Source organism: Pelophylax lessonae, assembly GCF_965119305.1.
Source record: "Pelophylax lessonae genome assembly, chromosome: 2".
Classification (NCBI taxonomy): domain Eukaryota; kingdom Metazoa; phylum Chordata; class Amphibia; order Anura; family Ranidae; genus Pelophylax; species Pelophylax lessonae.
The window spans coordinates 592,620,045-592,633,835 of record NC_138769.1 but is presented as its reverse complement, the minus strand read 5'-3'; positions in this window follow the sequence as shown (position 1 = coordinate 592,633,835).

Genomic DNA, 13,791 nt, shown 5'->3' with positions numbered 1-13,791 from the left:
TGGGCCTTAATGATCATGGTTTTATTCATTACAACCACCCAAAGAAAACCCATTGGCAGATTAGACTGGAATAATACTCATTTTTTAGTTTTCCATATTGTGGGGCAATAATTAATTCCTTGTCAGCCTTTTATTGCTGTCTGTGCCCCTGCTGAGAAGACTTTCCCTTTCTCTTTGTCTATGTGACCATTGCGGCTGGGGTAGTGATGGGAAATCAAAAATTCCTCAGAACCAAGGATAAGGAGAAATAAAATATTATTCTAAAGCTTCTTTCACATTAAGGCCCCTTTCACACTTGTGCGACTTTTACTGCGACTTGGGACTGCAAAGTCAAATGACATGTCGTACTCCATGATTTCCAATGAGTACCGTTCATATCTGTGCGAAGTAGTCCCTGCACTACTTTGGTCTGAGTTTGGTGGGTTTTGCAGTCCATAGACCTCAAGATTACACAGGCATTGCTTCAAGTCCAGTCAAAACCGAGGGAAACTCACGGCAAAATTGTGCGACTTTTAGGTCGCACAAGTGTGAAAGGGGCTTTCACCCATGTTTACATTAGTCCGATTTGACATGTCAAATCGCATGTCAAATCAGAACCAATTGCAGGCAATGGCACTTTTCGAATTGGTGCGACTTTGCAGCGCCTCACCAATTCCAAAAAGTAGTTTTTGTACTACTTTTGGCGATTTGGGGGGGGGGGGTCCTTTCCATAGACATCTGTGCAGGAACCCGCACAGATGTCTTTTAAATCGCCCCCAAAGTCGGACTGAAATACTGGCTTGAAAATTTCAGCTGAACTCACATTTTAAAACGGCCTCAGTGTGAACCTGGGCTTATGGTACTGCTTACTCTGAAAAGCAATTTGTTGTGGATTGCTTTTCAGAGGGTGGTATATCAGCGGCTGACAGGCATTCAGGAGGTGCCACTGTTGCTTCCTAAACACCTTTTTTTTTATTTTATTTTTTTTTTTTTCATTTCTGAACGGCAATTGTACTTTGTAGGACTGCGCTGCAACTGCAAGTAAGTGCCGGTTAACATTTGTGCGATGCGGGAACACTGTGAATATATGGCGTGTTCCCGCATCGCATCCGCACCCCTGGCAGTTCTCACGGACATATGCGATACGCTGGGGGTGTCAACTGAAAGTTAACGACACCTCCAGATAAGATCGCATATCGCAGTGCAATCTGTAAGTTCGCACAGAATTGGATCGCACTAGTGTGAAGCACCATGCGATCCGATTCTGCTGCGGACCAAAAAAAGGGTCCTGTTTGTGTTTTAGTGTAACTGTATGGCTGAAATTTGCACCCCACAGAGATCGCATGTCATTTTAGGAGCAGTGCGCTCCAAATTACATGCGACCTCTGTGATCGCACTAATGTGAACCGGCACTTAGACTCGCAGGTGCAGTGCAGTCCTTTTGAACTCAATGTGTGAATTTGACAGGTGCTGCTGCATGTGCACAGCCCTGTCCAGCTTTATTGCTACGGTTCAAGTGAGGAGGCAGTAAAACTGCAGCTGAGCCACCTGTTTTTACATCCCACCTGTCCACCTGTCTGAAAATGCCCTAATAGGGACACCTGTTCACAATACGACTCTGTTGTGTCTCTGGAACATGAAGTAAAGGGAAATCTCCCTAGTACAGTGATGGCAAACCTTGTTTTTTGCTGTCCTACTAGTTCAGTGATGGAGAACCTTGACACCCCAGATGTTTTGGAACTACATTTCCTATGATGCTCATGCACTCTGCTGTGTAGTTGAGCATCATGGGAAATGTAGTTGCAAAAAATCTGGGGTGCCAAGGTTCCCCATCACTGAACTAGTAGGACAGCAAAAAAAAAAAAAAAAACAAGAACTATAACCCTTTCCAACTCCATCCAAAAAATACCTTTTGGCTTTAGATATGATGTGTTTTTCCCTGCTATGTGTAGGGGAAGAATAGATAAGAATGGCCTAAGAGGGAACAAGCACCAATAACGAAAACATTTCTTCTGTGCTTCCTTTGTGATCTTTTAAATATACTAGTGAACATGCTACATCTGTTTGATGAGTGCAGAAAACAAAGAAAAACACTGGTTGATCCTGCCAGAAAACCAGTGCTGTCCTGCATCCTGTGTTCTCAGCATTGGTATTGCAATCAGCCCTGCTCAATCCTATCTATGGACTACAGAACACAGTGTCTCTATGTTATGGAGATGGGGTGAGGTGTAATGCCCCATACACACGTGCAGATTATCTGCAGACTTTTGTCTGCAGACTTACCAAAACCATATAATATGAGGTCAAACCTAAACACTTTCAATTTGTATGCAATCCGGCAGGCCCTTGCACTACATAGAAAAGGTAAGTCTGCAGACAAAAGTCTGCAGATAATCTGCACGTGTGTATGGGGCATAAGTCCTGGCGTAGTCCTGGCTGTTGCAAGGGAAGAAGCCTGCTCCTCTGTACATGCTGTACAGTGAGTTTTAGGAAAATGCAGCCTACATGCTTTTTTCTGTGAACATATAAAATCATGGTAACACTATGAAATGCACACGTTGCATGCTTTACTGGGATGAGTTGCAACATAGTAAATGAACGGAGACAGTTATTGTTTTTGTAAAGCAAGGACATGCAGAATGAATTATCAGTTTTTTTGTGAATCCCAAATGCAAGTTGGCGCATTAATGCAAGGTTATTTTAAAGCGGAAGTAAACTCTTCCTTTTTTTATTTTTTTTCTTCCCTGCAAAGTAAATGCATAATGTGCTAGTATGTATAACATACTAGCACATTATGTGACACTTACCTCCAAACGAAGCCCTCGTCGTCCCCGCTGGAGGCCACATCCATCTTCTGCCATGTTGCTTACTTGTCTGCAGACTCTGGTTATGCTACTGGCTTGAAGCTATGTGACATTACTCCCACGTGGGAGTCGCTGGTCACGACACAGGTCTCTGAAGAAACGGCATAGGCGGCCGTTTCTTCAGAGCGCATGTGCCGATGACATCATCGGCTGCATGCAATGCAAATATCTCCTAAATGGTGCAAGTTTAGGAGATATTTACAGTACCTATAGGTAAGCCTTATTAAAGGCTTACCTACAGGTAAAAGTTATCAGAGTGGGTGTTCAACCACTTTAACCTGGTATGAAAGCCTGCTTCTCCTCCTCTCCCACCCAGCTGCAGGAGGAAAATGGAGGGCATCAGTACCTCTATATGCCAACCCCGACATCACTCTTATCTAGGTTACTTGTCTCCTGCTGCCCCTGGGCCCCTGGGTGCTACCCTGGTACCCCCACAGCCATGCCAGCTTCCCTTCTCCCTCTGACTGCTGCAAGGGGTGTGTCAGGATGGAGAGCAGCGAACAGGCTGGTAAATATGTCATTTACTGGCACCTTCCTTTTCTGAATGGACACAGCGACTGATTGGTACCGATCACTGACTCTGCCCATTCATAAGGCTGGGTACACACTAGCTGTGGCCGCGGGTCCCAGCAGGGGAGTCCAGTGCGTCCCTGCTCTCTATTTTAGGTGTGAATCAGGTCTGAATTTTTGCCTGAATTCTGACCTAAAACAGAGCAAATGACAGGACCCTTTTCCAGTGCGGACCACGGCTGCCCTGCTGTTGTGTGAACTGACTCTATTGTGAGCCTGTCCCATTCTCCTGTAATAAAAAGTGGGGGAGCAATTCATTTGTCTCAACCACCAATGGGAGCAAGACACTTATAAAGCATAGTTTAAGCCCATCGCAACAGGCAGTTTTAAAATGTTTAAATGTCATTGGTTACATGGTCATAACTGCCATGGCACATGCTACTAGCAGCTATTTAAATTAAAAAACAATCTGCGCAACAGCTGTCAGTTGGTGGTCAACAGTAGAAGAAGAAGCTTCCCACCCTCCCCCCCCCCCCCCCCTTTGTGTGGCATCCATCCCTTTCTGCAAATCAAAGTGGACAGTTTCTGGTTAAAATGGTTATAACTCGATAACATCCAGTTTGCATCAGTGTGAACCCAGCCTCAGTGAAACATAATAAACTGTGTTTACTACGTTTCAATTTGTGAAGCAACAGGAAGCTTTGTACAGAGCTATTCCTGTCTATTTAGTTTGTGCAGCTGAGGCTGCAGAGATAGAGATTAGGGGCCTGTGTCCTCAATCTCATTTCTCTGTGTGAAAGGTGTGTAGCAGGATTTCCAGGCATTGGGCCTGATGTGGGTCTGCCATTGTTACCGGTAAAACTTCAAACACATTTAAGTTGAAAAGCCAAGCGTGAGAGCTGAGACAATGACCATTCCAGCATCTTTGGTTTGTTTTGTTTATTTTATAATGGGGATGGGAGAAGGGAATGAGTGGGATACTCCTCTGGCTCAACTAGGTTTAACTGGGACACTTTGTAGAAAAATGCCTGTTAGTGCTGTCCTGATGCCGCTGAATGCCGACCAATGCTTCCTGGCGCTTGAAAATACTGTTTTGCTGAACTGTGCTGAAACTTCGACTTTTACTCCTTGGTTAACTCCGAAGATCCAGGACTGTAGTAACACTTGACTCTTGGCACTCTGTCTAACTCAAAGGTCCTGCGAATAGCTCCCTCCAGCCCTTCACTGACTGAGGTAGCTCCTTGTAACTGCTTGTGCTGCTGCAACTCTTAACACTGTACACTGCTTCCTGCACACTGTGCACTTAAAGCGGAGTTCCACCCAAAAGTGGAACTTCCGCTTTAGGGAGTCCTGACCCCCCGACATGCCACATTTGGCATGTCATTTTTTGGGGGGGGGAGCGGGTACCTAGTTTTGACAGGTACCCGCTCCCACTTCCGCTCGGAGCGCCGCGGCGCCCTGAGCGGAAGTTCTCCTCTCCCCCTCCCTCCCTGCAATCTTCTGGGACACGTCAGAGGTCCCAGAAGATTGCCGGCCAATCACGGCGCGCAGCGCGACTCGCGCATGCGCAGTGGGTACCCGGCTGTGAAGCCGCAAACTGTAACAGCCGGGTGCCCACAGCAGTGATGCCGGCGCCGAGGGAGAGGATCGAGGCTTCCGGCGGCCGCATCGCTGGACCGTTGGACAGGTGAGTAAATGGCTGGAACTCCGCTTTAACTCTTCAGGGCCCAACTGCTGGCGCCCCCTTTACACTTCAGGGTACTCTGACTAGGCACCCCCTCTAACACTTCAGGGTCCTCTGACTAGGCACACCCTTTACATTAGCTGGCTCCTGGATCCCTGGGAGCACCCAATCCTTCTGACATGAGGAGAGACAGCCATACTCTCCCTCCTGGCACTCTGCTTCCCGCCGAAGACGCTGCGTCATGCGTTCCCCTCAAACTTATACCCACTCCCAGAATCCTCTGCAGCAAAATCTGCCTTCTGGGGTAGATACAGGCCTGAATGAGCCACTGATTGGGTTTCCTCCACTGCCCAATGAAAATCCTGTCATGGAGCCAGTGTGGAGACTCCCATCTCAGCAGCCACACCTGGGAGACATGACAGTCCAGCTGAAAATCATGGCCCTGCTGTTAGGCAGTCAAGGCCCACTATACTTTTGCCTTGCACCTACCTTGTAGGGTGCTACAGGTGAAACATCAGAGGTCTGTTTAGACCCCTAATATTTGACCAAAGCTCCTAAAAAAATTGTAAAAAAAATAAAAATAAAATTGTAAATAAATAAATAAAATAACAAAAAAATGAATGAAGCCAGTGGCTGAACTAATAGGGTCACAAAGGTAGCACTTGTGACCAGGCCTTGGTGTTCTGCCACCATAGGGGGGGCCCCAAGATGGCATGAAGGGGGCCCATTGCAGAACATGTTAACCACTTTAGCCCCGGAAGATTTTGCTGCTCAATGACCAGGTCACTTTTTTCAACTTGGTACTGTGCGACTTAAACTGACAATTGCGCGGTCATGCAATGCTATTCCCAAAAAAAAATTTATGTCCTTTTTTTCCCACAAACATAGCTTTCTTTTGGTGGTATTTGATCACTTCTGTGCTTTTTAATTTTTGCAATATTAATAAAAAAAGAGCAACAATTTTGAGAAAAATTGACATTTTCTACTTTGACTGTTAAAAAATATCCAATATATTACATTTTTGATATGTATTTAGGCCAAAATTTATTTAGCTACATGTCTTTGACAAAACAATTCTCAATGAGTATATTTTTATCCACTTTAACCACTTGCCTTCTGTGCACTTAAACCCCCTTCCCATCCAGACCAATTTTTAGCTTTCAGCGCTCTCACAATTTGAATGACAATTACGCGGTCATGCTACACTGTACCCATATGAAATTTTTATCATTTTTTTCACACCAATAGAGCTTTCTTTTGGTGGTATTTAATCATCTCTGGGTTTTTTATTTTTTACAAAAAAAAAGGAAAAAGACAGAAAATTTTGAAAAAAAAATACATTTTTCTCCTTCACTGATGTGCGCTGATGAGGTGGCACTTATGGGCACTGATGAGGAGGTACTAATATGCCGCACTGATGAGCACTGATAGGCGGCACTGATGAGCACTGATAGGCGGCACTGCTGGGCACTGAGAGGTGGCACTGCTGGGCACTGAGAGGCGGCACTGCTGGGCACTGAGAGGCGGCACTGACGGGCGGCACTGATGGGCACTGACGGGCGGCACTGATGGGCACTGGCGGGTGGCACTGATTGACACTGACGGGTGGCACTGATGAGCCCTAATGGGTGGCACTGATGAGCACTGATGGGCAGCACCATCAGTGCCCACACTCAGTGCCCATAGTGCTGCCAGTCAGTGCTCATCAGTGCCTAGATGAGCAGGCACTGATGGGCACTGACTGGCAGCACTATGGGCACTAATTGTGGGCACTGATGGGGGGCACTGATGGCGGGCACTGTGGGCATTGATAGTGGGCAGTTAGTGTGTTTAGTGTACCTTTGTTGTAATCAGGGCACTGGTGATCAGTGCCCTGATTACATTTTTCTTTGTCCCCGATGGCTGATCGGCTCTCTCGCTGGCGATGAGAGATGATCTCATATGTTTACATATGAGATCATCTCTCATTGGACGGTCCGATCACGTGGTGAATGGCCGCTGTGATTGGCCATTCACCACGATCTGTGATCGGCTGTGTCCAAGGGACACGGCCGACACAGATTTTCCCCGATGCGCGCGCGCGGGGAGCCTGTGTCTAGGAGGCCGTTTAAAGACGGCCTCCCGAAAATGTGAGTCCGCGCTGCAGCCATACTTCGGCTACAGCGCGGATGGGAGGTAGTTAAGACTGGAAGATTTTACCCCCTTCCTGACCAGGCCATATTTTGCGATTCGGCACTGCGTTACTTTAACTGACAACTGCGCGGTCGTGCAACGCTGTACCCAAATTACATTTACGTCCTTTTTTTCCCACAAATAGAGCTTTCTTTTGGTGGTATTTGATCACCTGTGCGATTTTTAATTTTCGAAAAAAAGAGTGACAATTTTGAAAAAAAAAACAATATTTTTCACATCTGATATATAACATTCCCAAAATATTTTTTAACATTTTAGGGCAATTTGTTTTCTGCTACATATTTTTGGTAAAAAAAAAATCACAATAAGTGTATTTTGATTGGTTTGCGCAAAAGTTATCGCATTTACTAACTACATGAAAGATTTGTAATTTTTATTGTATTTTTTTTTCTAGTAATGCCGGCGATCTGCGATTTTTTGCGGGACTGTGACATTGCGGCAGACAGATCGGACCCCTAACTGACATTTTTGACACTTTTGAGTGGACCAGTGACATTACTACAGTAATCAGTGCTAAAAATACACACTGTTACTGTAATAATGAAAGTGGCAGGGAAGGGGTTAACACTGTTGGTGATCAAGGGGTTAAATGTATGCCTCATGCTTACTGACTTGTGTGGGGGGAGGGGGTTCTGTAACAGAGACAGAGATCGCAGGTTCAGCTATGCTGAATCCTGTGATCTCTCCCTGTCTGTCACAGAGAAGATCCGCCTGCTTTGTTTACACTTTCCCCGACGATCGGGGAAGAGAGGCCTCTCCTCCTACGGCCCAACTCCCACTGTGTCTAAACATAGCGGGAGCGAGCCTCCGGCGGCGCGCGCATGCCGCCGAGAACGCTAGGAGTCCAGCGACGTAGGTCTATGTCGCTGGACCCAGGGGAGCCGCCGTAGTAGCAGCACAGTAAGCTGTCGGCAAGTGGTTAAAGGTATGTAATAAAGGGCTCCTTGGCAGGAGTAGAGGGCCCCTGGATCAGTATGAAGGGCCCCGGGCTCAGAGTTTTTTTTTTTTTTTTTTTTTTATACCTGCTAGCTGCTGCCAGATAAACATAATAAAGGATGGGTATTCTAGGTATTTGTCTCTATTGAAATATACAGGAAGCTGAGTCAGGGGAGCATGTGACAATACACCAGTGGTGATTACCAGTAATAAGCAGGAGACTACAGACCTCAAGTGTCATTCTTTTCTCGCACTCGCATTTTGCGAGTGGAAAATGATGTAGGGCAAGTGTGGGGCTGCTCCGGGAAGAGAGAGAGAGAGGAAGAGGAAAGCTGACCGATAATGACAGAGCGTAGAGCGCGGATCATCCCACTGCAACAGCTTTATTTGTAATTGCCAGGCGCTCGCCGACACACACAGTCCCGCCTCCTAGCCCGGCTTCTTTGATAGACAGAACACCTGGCCAACAGAACGTGTGACGTCTATCAAAGGAGCCGGGCTAGGAGGCGGGACCGTGTGTGTCGGCGAGCGCCCGGCAAATTACAATTAAAGCTGTTATAGTGGGATGATCCGCACTCATGTCATCCGGCCAGCAGTGGCATACCAATGGGGGGTGCAGGGGGGTGTCAAGACGGTACTCGCGCCGATCATCTCCTCTCGGTCATCAGCTGCTCCCGGGGGGCTGGAAGAAGGTGAGTGCCTGAGGATTGAGCAGCCTCCCTGTGTGACTGGATAGGAGGAGCGGTGGGGCGGCTGCATATAGAGGAATTGATCTTTCCATATTCCTCCTGCAGCCACTGGATGCCTGATTCTCCTCTCTGCATGCATTCAGCGGTTGCAGGAGGAATATGGAAAGATCAATTCCTCTATATGCAGCCGCCCCATCCCCCTCCTATCCAACTTCTTTTTTTCTTTTGCTGGCCCCCCAGTGCTGTACAGCCCCCCCTCTCCAGCCCCTTAGTGCTCTTCAGCCCCCCCAGTGCTCTTCAGCCCCCCCTCTCTAGCCCCCCAGTGCTCTTCAGCCCCCCCTCTCTACCCCCCAGTGCTCTTCAGCCCCCCCTCTCTAGCCCCCCTGCGCTCCTCCTCTATATGCAGCCGCCCCATCCCCCTCCTATCCAACTTCTTTTTTTCTTTTGCTGGCCCCCCAGTGCTGTACAGCCCCCCCCTCTCCAGCCCCTTAGTGCTCTCTAGCCCCCTCCCAGTGCTCTTCAGCCCCCTCCCCCCTCTCCAGCCCCCCAGTGCTCTTCAGCCTCCCCCCTCCAGCCCCTTAGTAATCTTCAGCCCCCCGCCATCCAGACCCTTGATGGGCACTGATGAGGCTGCACTGATGGGCACTGAAAATGTTGTTATTAATATTTATTTTTGTAACTTCTGCATTAATGCAAAAACATTTAACAGTGGAATTTTATGAGATAATTTATGAGGGCGTGTTTAGGGGCGGAATTAGGGGCGGGGCAGGTTCAGAGTCGGGTGGGGCAACTGGTGGCGAGTAACCCTTAAGGCCTGGCTAGTAGCTCAGGACTTTAAATTTTGAGCCCTGTTTTATATATATATATATACATATATATATATATATATAGTCCACAGGAGAGGCTAACAGCACTCAATACTCTTGCAGGTGCAAGCAATCAGGCCCTCCCACAGGCCATATATAAGAAAAAAGCCTTGGATTGCTACACACCATATTGATTGAAAAAGAAAAAGTATACATGTAGCACTACTCCCAAGGGAGCTGCTGGTTACGGGTCCCCTTGGGTTACCATTAGCAACAGTAGAACAATCTGGCATTTTCAAAGTGTTTTTACCTCAGGCAAGAGTCAGTCCAGTTTCTTTGGTTATGCTTTATTAGGAACTTAGATAGGAGAAGGGATGAGTGGGATACTCCAACTAAACAAAACTATGCACAATAGGCAGGGACGACTTGAGTAAATGCTGTTTAACGCTGGTTAACGCTGGGTAACAATGAAATTGAGTCAGTTCCCCTGACTGTCCCAAACACGGACTGACCAAGCCTGACCCGATCTGCGTGGGTGGCGGACCACCACCCGATCCACACACATATGGCCCGCCCAAAGTTCCATTGGGTTGCCACTGAAACAAACTTCTCCCAGAGATATGTTCTGGTGGAGCTCCGATAAGATTTAGGAATAAACAGAAAGTCCCGGATGGCCTCATCACACCAAGACTCTCTTTTGGCTTCCATTTGAAGCATAATCTCCCATGGAGCACATGGGCAGACGTACCCGTATTCCATGGCAACTCTCTGCTGCAGCCACCGCTGCATCGGAAAAAACCTGGGAAGGGTCTTCCTGTTTCCTCTCCCAGCTGGAGAAAATGGGGTCTCTTGATGCCTGATGAGGAAGCTGTAGGCCTCATTTTGATCCCGGGCATAGTTTGTGGGTGGGGTTAGGTCTGGGACCCTACTAGCATAGGCCTCACAGAACCCCAGACTCTGAGCCAGCTCCCCTCTCACCACAGAGTCCCTTGTTTCCTCATCTACTGTGTCAGGACATGGCGGACTACTTCTAGCCTCAGATCCCCACTTCCAATTGTCAATCCCTTCTTCAATGGGTCCAAATCGATTTTGGAAGCTTGGAGAACCCACATTGATGGCCCCGGCCTCCTCCTTACTACTCACACTTGCTGAAGGAGCCCCGACTGCCGCCGGCCATCTTTTCTTCTTAATGGGGATGGGAGCAGACCTTGTCCCTGCTGCGGTGACCTTCGGCGCATCAAGTGGCCACTTCCCGGCCTGCACTACTTGCATGCACCCTTTTTCTGGCAATCGGGTTTCTCTTGCTGTACAGGCTGAACCACTTCCAGGTTGCATGGCCTCCAGCTGCATTAGCACCCTGATGACTCCTCTCCCACCTCTGTGGAGAGGTCCCGATTCCAGAACTGACATGACCCGAGTGACTCCTGTCTCCCACGACACACACAGCTGTCTGGGCCGACCCTCACTCTTCTCCGCCCGCTGCAGCAGATAGCAACAGTGCCCACAATGGCTCCATGCCCGCACCCGCATGGTCACACTCATAGACTGGGGACATACCAGGCCTAAGTTCTCCACGCTTCCTCCGGTACACAGCGCCAGTCCTCCAATCCAGTACTGTTTTCCAAAAGCCCTCTGCCCAGCAGCTCCACACTGGATCCTCTGCAGCCCAGTTCCACTCCTGGTCTCTAGGCCGACCGCCTGGACAACCTTCCTCACTCTGCAGGAGGAGAGACAGCCATCAACCTCCTCCTGGGACTTTGCTCCCTCCAAAAGACACCCTGTCACATGCTCCCGTCCTATTTATGGCCAATCCCAGGATGCATTGCCACATGCCCTCCCACTGGGACTGCCACAAAACAGGATGTGTCACTGGCTGGGGTTTCCTCCACTGTCCAACAAGCTCCCCCATTGGATACAGTGGGGACACTTCCCCCAGACCCAGTGAACCACACCTGGAAACATGTGACAGGCAAAAAATAGATCAGCTCCTCTGATAAGCAGCAGGAGCAAAATAGATGCTTTCACCTAGCACCTGTCTAGGAGGGTGCTACATACAAATACAGATATTTGAAAGTTCCAGATAGAACATTTTCGAACTATAAACCTATACCTACTGCATACATTCTAACAACACTGGAATTAGAGCTCTCCCCCGCACAACTTCTTCTACACCACTCATCTCTACCACATAAAATCTATCATAAATCTGCGGCCATGCATATGGTCAACCCGGCTAAATTATGCTTACCGAGACATTGGAACTCACCTCATCCTCCAACTATAAAAGAGTGACTTCTTTGCCTGAACAAGATAGCTGACATGGAAGAACTAATCCACATCTCGCGAGACACACCAAGGATTTTCTGTAAACGGTGGTCATGTTGGACACATTTCAAAACGACAGTTGAATACACTTGGTGAACCACTTAAACAGCATCACACACCAATAGTTCTCTACCTTGGTGCATGACCAGGAATTGAACAGTTCACACCAGCTGACACATTTTATTCTCATCCAACTATACACATTTACCCCAGAATGGGTTGGGATCCGTAGTAGACTTGTGTATATCTCATCAATCACATATCAATGTAGGTCCCTGCCCATACCAAAAACACTTCTGGAGAAGGCAGGAGACCCTTTGTATTCCATAAACCCCCTTACCCCCTCCTCCCTCCTCTCTCCTTTCTCCCTCCCCCCACCCCCCCGAACCCAACTCATACCATACTGATCTTTAGCTTAAATTCCTCCGGACCAATACAGATATGACAAATTCTAGTGCTACTAGCACCTCATCCTATCCTAGTATTAACACCTATCCTAATAAATATTATTGGAGTATCTCCCGTTCATTTTCACCCCCTGAACCCTGCCCACTGAGGAATCTTCCTCTTCTCCTCACAATACCACATTTTTGATCACGCCTCTCATCACTAGATTCAAGACCCAAGGACAGTAAGTTCTACACAGTAATCTCAAGAGAAAATGAAGCTCTACTGTGAGAAGATATCTCAGGCTCCCCAACAAGCAGCCTCCACTATACATTAACCACTTTACGACCGCTCACAGTAATATTACTGCGGCAAAGTGGCTCGTTATCGTCTGACGACGTAGTACTACGTCGTCAGACACTCCCCCTTCTGGGCGGCGCTTGCGCGCCGCCGGAGGCTCGCTCCCGCTGTTTTCATTCACAGCGGGAGTCGGGCCAGGGGAGGAGCAGTGGTGATCGCCGCTGCTCTTACCCGATCGTCGGGGATCGAGTCTGGAGATCTCCATAGTGACAGGGAGTGACAGATCGGAGTGTTCAGCATAGCTGGACATCCGATCTGTCCTTCTGTCACACAGTCACCTCCCCCCCCACACGTCAGTAAGCACCAGGCATACATTAACCCCTCCCTCTCCAATAAAATTAACCCCTTCCCTGCCAGTGTCATTTTTACAGTAACAGTGCATATATATAGCACTGATTACTGCAGTAATGTCACTGGTACCCCCAAAAGTGTCAAAAATGTCAGTCAAGGGTCCGATCTGTCCGCCGCAATGTCGCAGTCCCGCAAAAAAAAATCGCAGATCGCCGCCATTACGCGTTAAAAAAAAACCACCAAAAATGACAGAAATCTTTCCCTTTGTTAGTAAACGCAATAACTTTTGCGCAAACCAATCAAAATACGCTTATTGCGATTTTTTTTACCAAACATAGGTAGCAGAAAACAAATTGGCCAAAAATTTTTAAAAAAATTGGTTTTTACATCTTTTTTGGGGGGAATTTCATATAAACAAATGTTAAAAATATTGTTATTTTTTCAAAATAAACGCCCTTTTTTTGTTTATAGCGCAAAAAGTAAAAATCGCACAGGTGATCAAATACCACCAAAAGAAAGCTCTGTTTGTGGGAAAAAAAGGACGTAAATTTCGTTTGGGTATGGCGTCGCACGTCCGCGCAATTGCCAGTTGAAGTCGCACAGCGCCGAATCGCAAAAAGTGGCCTGGACGGAAGACAGCAAAATCCTCCGGTGGTAAAGTGGTTAACAATAGCCCTGAACCACACCCACGCTGGTGGATTCCTCACCCTTAGGTTCTAAGTGATACTGTATCTAATATTGCTTGCCATTACCTCTCAGGTCATAAT